Here is a 15392-nt window from a genome sequence, read left to right on the forward strand (position 1 = left end):
TCTCTCAAATGACTGACTACTTAATACTGCAGTTTCAAACATTTACTTACCTAGATCGTATCATTTGCTTCCTAGGCAGGAAAGATCTCAACGAATGAAAGCAGTGAGGTATGAGAAGACAGAAATGGGAAAAGGGGACATATGGGCAGGAAACTGTCTCCATAAGGTACCCTTTCTGACCAGTCACTCTCATGCCTGTTTGGAGTGGCATTCTGAATGAGAAAAATCTCCTGTTTAGGTGCATGTGTCATACTACCCAAACTTTGCTAAATATTTGACATTATTGTACAGAGAATTTGTAGCAGTTTTGGTAGTTGACAGCAGTGACTTCTGAAATAATCTCTGGTATCTATAAATTTTTATGGAAATAACGGAACATGTTAGTATTTGCCTGCAACATAGTACAGAAAACTTTGATTAGAAAACTTCTTTTACAAAATGAATGTCTTTATTTTTATTTTAATTATTTTTTTATGCATATATTCTATCTATTTGGTAAAACTTCTAGTTTATTTGGGGCTAAAAGTTCCTGTACAAAAGGTTATTGAAGTGCACCGCACAATCTAATTAAGTGACAAAAAGATACTGACATAACACCAAGGCTTTTTAAATCCATGTTTGCAGAGCGCACTTACCCAGCACTGCACTCTCACAAAGTGCTCTGATTGTTGGTATTAGCAACAAACGTTTTGCTAATCCCCTCCCACTGTGAAGAAAGTAATTCTTGAGGAGGGAAAACACTAAATATATATCACTGAAGAAAGTTCTCCCCACACAAAGATGATGAGGAGGATGCTTTGAAACACATAGAGGTTTTGCAGGGACCCTACTATGAGGCTTTTCATTCAGAAAGGGTCTGTTCATCTTCCAGGAGCCTGGCAGCATCTAGAGCTGCTTCTTAATGAGAGATTATCCATGTGAGATCCCATTTTACAGTGTCAGCAGCCATCAAGAGGGTATCAGAGTGAGGTTTGGGAAACGTGTCTCAGAGACTTTATGGGTGTAAAATAGAGAACTACGTGCAGCACTGAAAGCACCCATCTCATTCCCATAGTCACAACTTCTCACACATAAAAGCAACTGATTACCAGAAAAGTCAAGTTTGCTAGAAACTATGGGCTCAGCACATACCCTAAAGGAGGAGAGAGCTTTGGGAAGAATAGTGTCAAAAGACAGGTTAAAACAAATATGAAGGCCTGGGACTGGTGCTGAGGGAGTCACTTGGAAGAGGGGCAAAGGAATAAATAGAAAATCATCCTCTGAAATGCCCTTCTGCACTTGCTCATCACAGATATGCACTTTTGTGTCTCCGTATGTCTTAAACTCCCTTGGATGGTCTGTATCTTTTATTTTTCCCCATTAACTCAACCTTTTTAAGGGCCCACAAAGGGCCATGAGTACACAATCCATACATACACTTTCTCTGTCTCCTTCTCCCTCTCTCTCTCTCTTCACCCTCCCTCCTCAACCTCAGGTAAGAATTGAAGAACTGGGGCAAGTACCAACTTCCCAGGCACTTCTTACTGAGGAGACACTGGAAAATTACGCAAGGAACCAGGAATGTGTCATTCGACATCTACCGCTATCATGAAGACAAACAATGCAGAGTTTCACAACGCAGAATGATGCGTGCAATTTACCTGAGAAATATTTTGTTTGCTAGTGAAGTAGAATATCATTCTTTAGTGGTGACTGGACTGATATTATTCTATTTTGGCTCCCAGATCTTCCTTGCAGACTAAGAAAAAATATGCAATCATAATCACTTTGAGCACTGCATGTTCCTTTCTCACTTCATGTAACAAATGCAATCCCGCCATTCTAACATTAACATTTTCAGTTATGTTGGCAAATGAGCCTCCTGTGATATTAGAATGTGCGTATGCTACCTGCGTTTCACTCTCTTGTGTTGCAAGAGATTGAGAGTACGGAAATCAAAAGGAAATCTTGAAAAATTAAATGACACTCCTCCTTATATGAGAGAAAAGCTCTACAAGGACTTAGGAATGCATCTCTTCTGTCCTCATTGGTAACTCCAATACTGCTCAAGCTGGATCATTTTCTACAAAGTTTCTATGCTCCTTTTCAGTGAGGAAAGGCAGAGGTATCCTGTGTTCACCCAGTAACTGCTGATAATCTCAAAGTTTCTGTTGTGCTGAGTCAAACTATTCCTGGTAGCAAAGTGGCAAGGCTCTCCATTTTACCATTTCTTTCTTTTAGCAGTACTACTGAAATAATGCACATTCAGGGGATTTTGGTGGAAAAAAATTCTCAGTTTCACACATGCTTGAATAAGGGCTGGACAGCAAAGAATAATCTCTATCTCACCATCTTTTTTAAATGCACCTAGTCAGTCTTTTTTTTTTTTTTTTAATGCTCCATTTATTAATGATGCATGATATTTAGGAGCTCATGACATTCATACTCTTGAAAGAAATTTACTGCGTTAAATATTACAAAATCCTGAATCTCTTTAAAGCCCTGTGCGTCCCAAGCCGTGTTAGTGTGGCCATTAAAGCAAGTTCCAGTCAGGTGAGAAGGGCTGAGGCTCCCATCGAGAGGAAAGCCCATTAGCTGCCCAATGAGCAGTCCCAGAAGCCAGACACAGCTCCTGAGTCAGTAATCACAGGGAACCCTCACACAGGGAGGAGTCAAAAAAATTGGAGATGAAATTTTCAGAAGGCCTGCTGCATGGATTCTGCCCGAGTCCCTCCTTTCCCAGGAAAGCGGTATGTCAGCGTTTTGACAGAGGCCCGCGGCACTGTGGCACCTTCTAAGCACAGGTAGCCTGTGATCCACCCAGCTTTGCTTTAAACTGTGATGAGTCCATGGTGTTACAGAAATATACTCAGATACAGAAGGGAGCTGAAAGGCCCTAGAACCAGCTTGGAAAAAAAAAAAGTCTAGAGAAAAAGGCTTTGTTTACTATTTGCTTACTAAGACAAAAGTTAAATATAGCTTATCTTCTAAAAAAATAATCAGGAGAGTAGCAATGCCTGTGTGGGAACCTGACAAGTCACGTCAGCTATATGGTAGGCACAATCTGATAAAGCAGCACAAGTACTTATTTTATTCTTGTCTCGGTTAAGGAGTCCCTGCAGGAGAGTGCGCCCGTGGCAGACAGAGAGTGAGAAGTGGTGGCTGTGCAGTGCTGGGCTGGTCTCGGGGCTGTGCGCCGGGAGGATAAACGATGTGAAACAACCCGAAGGTGAGGCACTCACCCTCGAAACCTGCTCTTTCAACATTTAATATGACCCCACTTCAGCTCTTGCTCAGAAAACACAAAACATAAATGAGATCTAAAAGACTCCGGTGACTCTTTTCCTCCTACTTGTACACAAATGACAACTCTCCACCGGGCAGGCTACCCAGCTATGTAACAAGGATGTGATTTCCTCTGAACAGGCATTTCTTTGAGGAGCACAAAACTCCAGACTGATGCTTTACCTCAGTGGGATCAGAGCATCCATAGTGTTGTGGAAAAAGCACTGTCAGCAACGCAGCCGGGAAAGACACGCCAAGAATTAAAGAGAGAAACAAGCCACCACAGTATGTTTTGTTGTGCCTCAACAGCCAGTGAATTCTTCAAATTGAATGGTCACACTGAAGATGAATTGGTAATTAGTAGGCTTAAGCTCCTGTCCTTCACTTTAAACAAGTGAGGATTAGTCACTTGATTAATAAGTCAAAGCAAACAGCAGAGCATACACACCCCTGCAGAAAATGAGAGGAATATTCCTTTGTAAATTTCCAAAACAGCCTAGGTTCTACTTAGAGACATGGAGCATTTTCACAGCATCATATACGACCTGATTTTTCTGAAACAGGAACAGCCTTTTGCAATGGACAACAGGAGATACACATACTCTAATAATTTCTAACTTCTCTGCAGTCTCACCTGCCAGAGACCCTACTCACCATTTGCAATGAATCTTTCCAGGGAGAAGAAATGTAGCTTGACAAATACAGCAACGTTGGGATGAAACCAAAATGTTTTAATTCCACCTTCAATTTCACATGCTATCTTTTTGAATGAGCTTCCTTCTCCCGCTCCCTCTACGCGACTATGTTTCACGTTAGCTATTAGTTAGGCATCAATTTTGGCATCAGAGGAAGAAAAAGCGCTGTACTTACTTTTCAAGGGTATAATCCTGGTAATCAATGAAGTGGGTACAGCACGAAGAACTAGCAACCTGTAGTGAAATGTTGCCGAGCAGAAGAGTCTGTTAGCTTGCCTGCTCGCTGTCACCACTCCCACTTTCCCAACCGTAATTGCGCTCACACACTACCTCTTACTCTCGCTTTCTTTCTTCTTTTTTTTTTTTTTCCCCCTTAATCATTCTTCATTGGAGGAGCAATATGATTCACACCAGCGTTGTCTTTGCCTGCCCAGCTACTGAGCAAACAACATGCTCCAGCAGGAAACAGCAGCCTCGGCATGTTGCCTTCAGCAAATGCCCTGCAAAAGGCACCAGACAAGAAAGAGTGAAGGCTCCGAAAGAGAAGGTAGAACGATGGAGCAACTGAAAGACCTTCTGAGTAAAACCAGTGCTCCGGGTTACACTGGGATTGTCGCTATCTGTAGAAAATTTTAATTGTGAAAAAGGCACTGAGGGAAGGCAAAAAACACGTGTACTAGTGCATGGCTGGGCACCTTGTCTATGTGTGCACTAAGACAGTGCCTTAATGTTGTCTTTGTCTCTGCACAGGAGCAGACATCTCTGCTCAGTTTGCTGCCCCACTGCTTGCTGTCCCCAGAGGTGGGAGGAAAAAGAAAGCTATGGTTCCTTTCCATCACTTCCAGGGCCCTGCATGCCTTTAGACCACTAGTGTGCTACAAAAAAAAAAAAAAAAAGATAGTTGAGCTTGCTTTCAAGTTTGCCATGCTGGCATGCCCAGCTGCCCAAATGAAAAGGCTAGGAAACCAAAGGATGTGTTTTTCCTGACATCGTGCCTCCTTGGTGACAGTGGCAATGGGGAGCTGTTATCTCCTGGAACAACACATTCCTGTTTTGTTTTGGACATGAATCTCACCACGCCTTCCTGATCAGATCCCACTGATGTTTTCCAAAAGGCTCTTCAGCTCTTATTACCCAAAGGAAATCATATTTTCTTTTCTGCTGTGATGCAGATGTGGATCGCCTTCACTCATTTACCAGACAGTGAATGCAATATTTGTATGCTTTGCCATAAGTGAATTCATAACAAATATAGGGTGTGGATATGTTTAAGTAATTAAAAGATACAGGCTAGCTGGATAAAATGTGTGATCTACGCAATTGTTGTTATGTATCTGATTATGCCTTATGCTATAAGAGAAATTTTGATGAAAATCCACAACAGTGTTTGCTGCCAAACTCTTCTCAGATGTCTGTGGGTAATCTAAAGCCAAACACTGCTGTCTCTGCAGGAGTACATCTTCCTTTAGACCCAGGTCTACCACACACCGCCCTTAATCACAGTGAAGTGATTCAGGAGCTTCTGGATAAGCATCGGTGGGGGGCGGGGGGTGGCCCACAACCAGACGGCCTTGACAGGGACAGCACAACTCACAAGTTTCATTTCCCTGCCCATGGTCAGTGGGAAATACAGATACATGTAGGTGCATCAGTTTCTTGTAAAGGCTGGTCAGTTAAAGGGAAAAGAACCCCAAATTGCCCAGCTGGAGGTGCATAAATGTGACTTTCCCTCCGCTAGATAACTTCTCTTTGATAACTGAGGTCTGGCATTTTGTAGCTGGACAGAATCCTTCAGCCTGACCTCGTTGCTGCTGAGAAATGAACGATTTCTGGTTGCGGTGCCATGAAAGTAATAAACATTGGTGAATTGTCATGCTTCAGATGAAGAAGTCCACACTGGTACTGGTAACTGAGTGGCTCAAAAGGCAGTCCTGCTTCCCCTGAGAGTGGATATTTAGGATTCATTTGCTGTTGGAGGTAATATAAAATAATTTTAAATGTTAATGTTATTTTATGTTTATGTTATATGTGTCTTCATATTAATATTTATGGGAGTGCCTGGCACACAACCTAGGTCTTACTTATGGACCAACCAGGAAGAAATGGAAAAGCAAAACATGCTGACTTTAAAAGTAGGAGATGCTTAACTTCAGGCACCTGAGGCTTGAGAGGGACAAGCAGTGGAGCTTGACCCCCCAGCCCAAAGACAGTCTTTCTCAGTCTGACTGAATGACAGCTAACTGCATCAGATCACATATCTCCTGCATTCACTTGTCACTAAATTAGGCTTGTTCAATTTGATCTCCCAGTATTTTCAACACACACCTATTGCGATCTATATTTGTATCACTGAGTTAAAAAATAATAGTAGCAGGATTTTTCCTCCTCAAAAATAAATAAACAAATGAATGACCAGATAAACAAACAAACAAATAAATAAATAAATGAAACCCACCTATTTTAAAGCCCCCCATGAGTTGGACACCTCCTGTCATGACATTGTCTCAGAAAATGGACAGGGACTAAATAAAGTAGGAACAAGGTGTGTGAGATGTGGAACGCTTTCATTATTAAAGTCCAAAAGCCTCCTAACACAGCCAAGTTACAGTCTATTGACAAAGCAACAGCTGAGCTTTAGTCCTCCTTTTCCAGGTCACCAACATTTTCAGGCCTTTAACAGCAGAAGGGAAAACACGAGCAAAGACCTTGCTGGACAGTGGGATGCAGCATTCACACACAGGTGTCCTCACCTGTGTCTGGACAAGCTGGCCAGGCTGTGCTGAGAAGGGACGCAGCTGGACGGGTGACGCTCCCATTGCTCAGCCTGCTTTTTGTCCCAGATCCCGCGTCTCTCCCTGCCACTCCCACCGAGTGCCTCCCAGGAGCATTGTTCCTACTTGCTGCTGGAAGGAGAAAACAAACACCCTCCTTCCCTCCACTCTTTGAACACACTCATTCAGGGCAGGGAACGCTCCTGCTGCTTAATACAGCGTTGTGAACCCGTTCAGCTCTTTCTCGGAGTCTGCTGTAGTCTTTTTTCTTGCTTTTTGTTTTAGTTTGGTTTTTTGCTTGTGTGTTTTTTTGTTTGTTTGTTTGTTTTCCTAACACATCAATGCTCAGGACATGTCTACTTGCAATTAATGCTTTCATGCTTTGGAGACCACACAGGAAACTGGCTACAAGTGGGACTGAATAAATAGAACAAACTGAGCATTTTTATTACGCTGCCAGTCATGGAAGATATTACCCCATTTAACCTAGCTAGAGCTTTCACAGCCAGCCTTGGATCTTGCAAAGAAGCCAGTGCTAGAAGATCATTTGTACACCTTTATTTTGATTCAACAACCTGCCTTTTTAGCACAATTAGAAAAATTGAAGGGTAAAATCGCAGTGTCTGTAAATAGATATCCACAACAGAACTTTTCATGTTCTTTAAGTTACACGGGTCTAGATTATTATTTAGCAATAGGAATAAGCCACAAGCAAAAATATTTTTATTTTCCTGAAAAAATGCTAGCGAAGATCAGACTGACACTTACAAACCACAAGATAATCTGCAACTAAAATAGCACTTAAAATAATAAAGTGTTACGCTATGGTTCCACTGAAAGAGACAAAAGCTGAACAGTACCAAGCTGGCCCTCTCTTTTTTCTCTCTCTTCCCAAGGCATTTGTACTGATGTGCAGAAAGGAGGGTGTCACATGCCAACACACTGCTTCAACATGCACAGTGACAAATTCAGCTTTCTGCAGACAAGTCTGCTGACGTAGGAGTATTGCTCACCAGTGACTACTTCCAACAACGGACAGGAAATTAATTTCTCATACTTGCCTATTCCCACTTTTTTTTTTTTAATTGAAACTGTTCTTGATTGGGGCATACACTTCATCAGGAAAAAGAATATATAAAAATAGAAAAAAAAATAAAAATCAGGTGACGAAACAGCTGTCAGCTTTTGGAGAGAACAAAGCCTTTAACATGGTGAACAGGAAATGAATTATCCTGTGTGCTGGAATCAGGTCATTTAGCATCTGACCATTTTCCCTAAAAACATTGCTCCCAACACTTAGCACTGGGCATAATGCTTGGTGCAACACAAATAAATCATCAGCAGAGAGAGGCAATGTTTTGGATTAATTACTTCTCAGTGAAGGACCTGTGATCCAGTCCTTCCAGGAAGAAAGCACTGTGAACCCACCCCTGTGTGTACTGGTGGTTCAGGGTGCCATCTCATGGGGACAAGGACTATATTCTTTTTCCTTCATCACTGGTGCTTGCAGTTATCACACCTGCTTCCTTTTGCCAGGCTGTAACTGAGACTCGAAACAATCTGCCTGACACTTGTCCTAGAAAAAAAATGCAAGCACACTCTGGTTTGTCGTGTTTCCTCAGTTGTCGTTTTTTTTGTTGTTTTTACCGGTTAGCGATACTTTCAAATCTTTGTTTGCCCTGAAGTTTCAAGGCGCATTACATTGGTATAAGGTAAATGAGCAGAAGTACCTTTCCCTTGAGCAGCAAGGAGACCAGCAGATCTCTCCCTCTGCCACTAAACTAGTTTCAGGTCAGAGCGTTAGCAGCTGACACTACCAGGGATTACATGAGCTTCACCGCCTGCAGTGGTAGACCTGGACTCGGACACATGGCTTCCCTTCCAGCTCTGTGTTTGCATTACTCCCCTAAGTGCCTCTTCATCATGTACAGAGGAAGGAGGTGTGAGAATTAGGGATTTTTTTCCCCTCTTTGTTTTATCCAGTGTCATCAGTAGATGAGTCACCTTCTTCTGTAATCCAAGTAGTTATAATATGTCTGGGTGATTAATTTGGGTGAAGGCACACACCTTCCCAGAGTTGTTTAGTGCAGTTTCACAGCCTGAATTCATGCATATTAAAGGAGAAAAAAAGCTTAGAATCAATATATGCTGACAATTTCACTGGCCATGGGCCTGCCTCCGTGCTCTGAATTTTCTCCTGTTGTGTGTTTTCAGTGGAGGAGAGAGTGAAGGCCTTCGTTTGTCCCTGAATGCAGCTAAGACGAGGCATAAACATGTTAATTCTTGCTTCTCCAGTTGGTATTTGGCAGGTCTGTTAAAGGCAACAAAATCAGAGTGCGTTCTTGTTCGTTGCTTGAAGTAACACACCCTGCCCTATGCTTTCTCTGTATCATCAGTCATTTATAGAAGTTATACCTGCAAACCCATCTTGACTTCCAGATGTAAAATTTACAAATAATCGCCCTGAACCTCAGCTAAAGTAAGCTGATTAGCACCCACGAAAGCAAGCGAGCTCTTCCCATACTCGGCAGTTGATTCAGCTCATATCACCACTAACCCAGGACCACTAGATTTGCATGATAAAACACACAGAAAATTATGTATTAGCCCTAAAAAGGAAAAGTATGAAAAAAATGTGAATTATAAAAAATTACTCTATATTTTACAAAAGAAAGTGCTAGGAATTGATAATAGAATACTTCTTTTTCTCTTTCCTAGTTACATTTACCCAGGCAGTATGTACCAATTGAGAAAACGCTTTCTTCAGTCCTTCTGAGATCTAATGGTCCCATTAAGCTCTATGGGGAAACTTCAGAGCATAATACATGCATATTCCAGTGAGCTAATAAACTTCACAATAACATTGACATTTATATAACAGGAATAGGTGACCTACAAAGTTGTAATTAGTCTACACAAACTTGTAACAATGCAAATGCCTTTCCATATGTCTATCTCAGGTCAAGATCCAAAGGCCACTGCAAAGGTGGCTGCCAATTTCAGTGGGTTTTGGATAAAATACGGCAACAGACATGTTCGTGAGACGTATTAAAAGATGTGGACACAGTATTGCACAAGTAGAAGAACTATAGACAGCTTATAGTAGAATAATAGCCAGGCTCAAAGAGCTTCCTGCTTAAAATTAAAATTATTCTGCTAAGAGTGGCTTGGATGAAAAGAAAGATAAATGACTTCTCTATCCAGTTTCTGCTACTTTCCATACAAGAGCTAATTAAAAGGCTTTGGGATTAATAAGGAAGGATCTAGGAGGGAAATGCTAGCCTAGAAATCTAGTGCAGACTAGATTGCAGTAGTTGCACAGCCTGCTACTCCTAGTATAGTCACTCTCCTGTGGTGGTTGCAGGACTTCGTTGTGTTCTCCCTGGCCTGCATAAGGGAGAAATCCAACAGCAAGCTGGACATCTGTGGTGCTCACCCCCAACACCACCACTGCATCTTCTACACAGTGGAAAGAGGGAACATCTTGGTTGGAAGACACCTTGAATGGCCCCAATTCCATCTTCCCTCACATGAATTAAAGAACAGTGAGGGTTCTGTGTTTAATTTCTACTGCAGTTCTGAAGCAGAGGGCACATGTAAACTCTTATTGCTTAAAATAACATTTAGAAGAAAATGACAGAACAAACCACAATTCAGAAAAAAAAAATAAAAAAAATGAAGGAGTTGCAGTATCGCCTAGTGCCAGGTCAGTTCTCTTCCTTTCATCTCCTGCTCCTCTCAGACTGCACAGCATTCAGTTGTGTTGTGAACACTGCTCTCTACAGTCACACAGGCAAAAAACACTTTGAATCTAACAAAAATAGAAGTGGCAGCTGGAAGCGTCAGAGATAAGCAAGTCAGTTTTAAAACTTGCTCATGCAGTGTGACTCTCTGTTTTGCAATAGCCAAGTTCAGTTATTCTATTGTGTATTGGAACGACAAAAGTTATTCCCGTCAGCTGTCTTGAAGAATCTGGTAATCCTTTTAGACATACCTACTTGAACAGAACTGCTTTTCTGCTCCTCGCTATCTAACTCCACAATTTAAATTTATGGTACTCTGACAACAAACAAAAACTACAGGCTTTCTTTTGCACAGGAGAGCAGATTGCCAGAAAGAAAATCTGTGTCAACTCGCAGATGTGTGTCTTTTTAAGAGCGTGAGACACAAGTCATGACAATCTAGCTTGAACCCCCACAGACTATAGAACCTGATCTACTGATTTCATTAGACACACAATTTCAGTTTGGATTACAGCATACATTTTTAGAAAATCTGGCAGTGATTAAAAAAGACCCTCAGGTGATGAGAGCGTCTAACATATCCTTAGGAATTGTTCCAAGGATTCTATAGGTCATCCAAATCTTAAATGAAGTCAGTGTGAAGCAATCCAAAGTGCATGGTCCAAACTCAAAGCTTTTTACATTTGAAGAAAGACTGGCTGAGGAACATTTTTTTTATCTTTTTTTTTTTTTTTACAATAAAATTTCTGAAGTGAGTAGGGTTGTAGGCCTTTTAAGCATTGCAGCTATAATGACATTTCAAAAAAAAATGCTGCTACACCAAACTCAGCAATGCATAGTACAAAACTCCTCCCTGAACTCATGTTTGGGTAGAGGACTTTTGAGTTGCAGTTGGCAAAATTGGATGGTATGAATCAAACAATACAGCCCTGAAGCCACATTTACTCAGTCATGCATGAAGTCAACATTTAAGAGCTTTTATTCCATTTAATCTCAATGCATTAGCAAGACCTAATATATGAAATGCTATGCAGTGAAAACTTAGGTGAAATGTTTGTCCTTGGCCTGTACAGACTGTCAATATGAGTGTCCCTGCCTGGTGAGTTCATGATGAAGAAAGGCTCAGAAATCACCAGACTTATGTTGTTTGGGGCAGCTATTACCCTTGAAGATAACACAGGCAAAGCTAAGAAAAATATTGTTTCAGATTTTGTTTTTGTTCCTGACAATTTCTGCTGCTACTCACATAGCAGTAGAAAAATCCTCAGACTCACTCACTATGCTAAATTATGTTAAAAAATACATAAAAGTAGTGGACCATGTATTGCACAATTTAAGAAAAGCTACATTTTTATTTCTGTGTTTTTTCAAAAGATCAAATTCAAAGTTTCAAAATCCATCCTCAGCAATAACAGCAATCATTTTCTCAGGCTATTTTCCTGATATACTGGATTCATCTCACTGTGAACTACAGGAGCATAAATCTGGAGTCATCCCATTTCTAGAGTAAGGTAACTTAGTCCAGAAGATAACACATTTCATACATACAAACACCTGAATAAAAATCATAGTGAATTTTCAAGCATTTAGATATTTTGAGTTTCCAATGTTGAAAGTGAATCCATTCATACAGAAGTAGAAAGAAAATTAACAAAACTAAGAAATCCAAAGCTCCAAATGTACGAAGTTATTTTTTTCTTTCCAGAGAGGCACAGCCAGACCCTTGTACTATGTACTTGTTCTTGTATTATGTCAGAAAACGTATTGCCACCATCCACCACAGACCATGAATGTCTTCCAAGTGAAATGGATCAGTAAGACCAATCTCCACATCGGGCTTCATGTTCTCTTGAGCCAGGATGTAAAAGTAGGAGAAGGAAGAGGAAATATTAATTTTTGAGTGTCAGTTTTTCCAAGGTAGATGATTCATCAAAAGTCAAATTCTCAGCAGCATTTAAAGACAGGTATGGGCTTTGGTGGCATGTGGCCACTAGGTAGCACCAGAGACACTCAGGCTGGGGAAGAGCAGAGCATGAAGTAAATCACTGCCTCAAAGCCACTTCTCCTCCCCTGTGCTTGTACCGTACCTGGAGGCTCTTCTAGAGGAGCTGGGTTTGTCCAAGAAAGCCTCTGCCTCCCCCACCTGCTGATGGTACTCCACAGGGACAGGGTGGGAGGGGTCCAGTCACAGCTAGAAGGGTCTGGCTTTCAAAGCAGGGCCCCGATTTCCTTTGGTTGCTGCTGCAGCTGCAGAAGAAAGGGGTGCAAAGACCAAGGGCTTTGAGAAGAGGATGCCTAACCTGTACTGGAGACGCTTGCACTGACACCTCAGGCCACAGGGTGGGACACAGCAGGACTACAGCACACCCCTTTGACACAGAGTCTGAGGACCACTTACTCCTCAAAACCCATGTGCAGCAGGTCCTGCCCTGAGGCTCACCCTTGCATGCAGTGCCATAGAAGCAACATGGCTTTATTTTGGCTTCAGTCTTCCTGGTACTGAGGACAGCTTTAACCCTTTTCCTCCTGGGCTCTGTAACTACAACATCCTGCCTCTCCATCCAGAGTCCTGAGTGCATTCGGAACAAGGGCTGTAGGGACACAGCCCTCCTCCACAATGCTGCCGTGCTTCCAGTGCAATTAAAAGCAGTTACAGAGGGAAGCCACCCATCAGCAGTGTTCCCCAAGGCACCATACTACGGGGAGACATGTTCCCGAGGACAGCTTGTGGCCTGGGTCTCTTACAGCAGCAGCGCTCGTGCTTTTTGGCACACCGCGTTTCCCACTGCAGAGGGGGAGACTTGCAGGCTATGTGGCCAGACTGATTGAGCCACATGTCCACTGGAGGTCCTGTCTTGGGCGGGTGAATGTGCACATACACTGAACAGGATCAAGGTAATGCAATGGGATTTGGACAATCTGAATTTCGCCTCCTAGCTTTCTTACTGACAGCCTTTGTCACCTAGGTCAAATTGACCTTTCTGCAGCAGTTCATCAGGTAGAAAAATAAAGAAAAACAGAGGTTGTATTCTCCCACCTTTCTTCTTGTCTATCTGCACTGTTAGGATCTCTACAGCAATGATTTCCCTTCACTGCATGGCTCGTGTTGTCTAATACCAAAGTCTCGCTCTCACACTAACATTAGCTATATCTATAGCCAGTTGCCACAGTGGAGGAGTATCACTGTTATGAGGCCTGGCTGTGCTGTATACATGACTCATTTTGTTGACATATCCATCTATTCTTGGCACAAGGTGTTCAGCCAACATGTGGTTTGGCCCCCTTCTTTCCATGCCAAAAGATGATAACAAGAAATGTTCTCCACCACAGTTTGCTCAGCCTTCAGGATCGTGGAGATCATGTGTGCCTGTGCCACCTAGTGTCATAGCGATGTGATTTAACAGTACCCTGGACAATTAGCAGATGTGGCTGAGGCCAATAGGTACTTACACTCATCATTAATATATTTTATTTTCATTACACTTAGTTGTACATAGTAACATGATATGGATTCTGAGAACATGGTAACACAGGAACTTCAGCAATGGGAAGCATTCAATAACGTGGCCACACTTGTCTTTCAAATCAGGGTACCCTTGGCATGACACTTCATTTGCTTCTCAGGAGTTAGCCTGGACATCATTACTCAGCATTCAGACAGCATTTCCTCAGGCAAAACTAGCTGCAAAGTCACTTCATAGTAGAAATACTCTATGAGTAAGGCTTAAGTAAGAAGTATAAGATTGCACCTGTTACCTGTAAAGTCACACATGCCTTTCCTGATTTTTTATCTCGTTCACATTCACATAAACCAGTTTTTATCTGGAGTTTCAGAAGCCTGCTCAGTGTGACTGGTGAGGCATTTGTTACTCACACACCTCTGAACTTACTGTTTTAGACCAAGGTTTAAAAGCTAAATGTAGCATTACAGATTTGAAAATCATAGGTACAGATAACACAGCCAGAAATATTACTAACAGGGATGTATCTGAGAATACTCTGATATCCTAATCAGAATAAGAGGGTAAATAGAGAGAATGGAAATGACATCTGCAAGAAATTAAAGTGTTGTAAACAGAAAGGAGGTTAACAGAAGACCGAAGGCTCCAGGATGACATAATCCATAGTGGAAAGGTAAAAAGAATGTTTTTATCTCATGCTTTGAAAAACATCACTTGGAATAAGAACGAAATGGATATATGTGGTTTAACCCAGAGTTTTCTTGAGCACTTCACACCACAGTATGCTATGCCTGCATCCTGATTACAGCACAAGTAAGAGGTTCCTTTAGAAACGCTCAGCTCTCCCATCACTTGCCCAATCAGTTGCCTTTTGTGACAGACTCATTGGTGGATGTTTAATAAACCGCACTTTCTCCAACATCTCTCTTAGGTCCGATGTTCTCTTTGCCGTCTCATTTCTGAGAGCCTGATTACATGCCTTAATCTTTGCTAATCACGTTTGTTTGTTTGTTTTGTTTTGTTTTGTTTCTTCATGTTTGCAATAAAAGCAAGAACAGCTGTTACTGACCGTACCTAAAAATCAGCCTGAAACATCATGCAGTGCATGCATGTATTAAGACACTTAGCCAAACAAACTGCTGATCAAAGGGTTAGGGGAAGAGATTACCCCAACATCCCTAGGTATATGGGTGACTGTGTTAGTGCCTTTTACCTTCTGCCCAGAACAGGCTGCCTGCTGATTGTATCGTAAATGTTCAGTGGTTTATTAAAAATTATAAGAACGATAATAATGAAGTGGCACTGAAATTACCATTCAGGTAGGCCAAACTTGCACTGGGGGTAGTTGGAAAAATGGGGTTTATGAATCTAAGGAAGAGTTTCTCAGATATTCCTTTTGTACCTAATGGAATTACAGTAACACAGGGGAGGATATGTCACTAATTTAGCACAAGCGTT

General features: G+C 41.8%; 1 protein-coding gene across 1 annotated transcript in view; it reads right to left on the bottom strand.

Annotated features, from left to right (window-relative positions):
• The window catches only part of SERPINB5 (serpin family B member 5), a 30296-nt gene extending 26003 nt beyond the window's left edge, over positions 1 to 4293 (bottom strand). The window contains exon 1 of the mRNA XM_083827012.1: positions 4135 to 4293. The gene's annotated coding sequence lies outside the window, so the exon portion shown is untranslated. The remainder of the gene's footprint in view (positions 1 to 4134) is intronic.
• Between the last annotated feature and the right edge of the window lie 11099 nt (positions 4294 to 15392).

Source organism: Anser anser (genome assembly GCF_964211835.1).
Source record: "Anser anser genome assembly, chromosome: 2".
NCBI lineage: Eukaryota > Metazoa > Chordata > Aves > Anseriformes > Anatidae > Anser > Anser anser.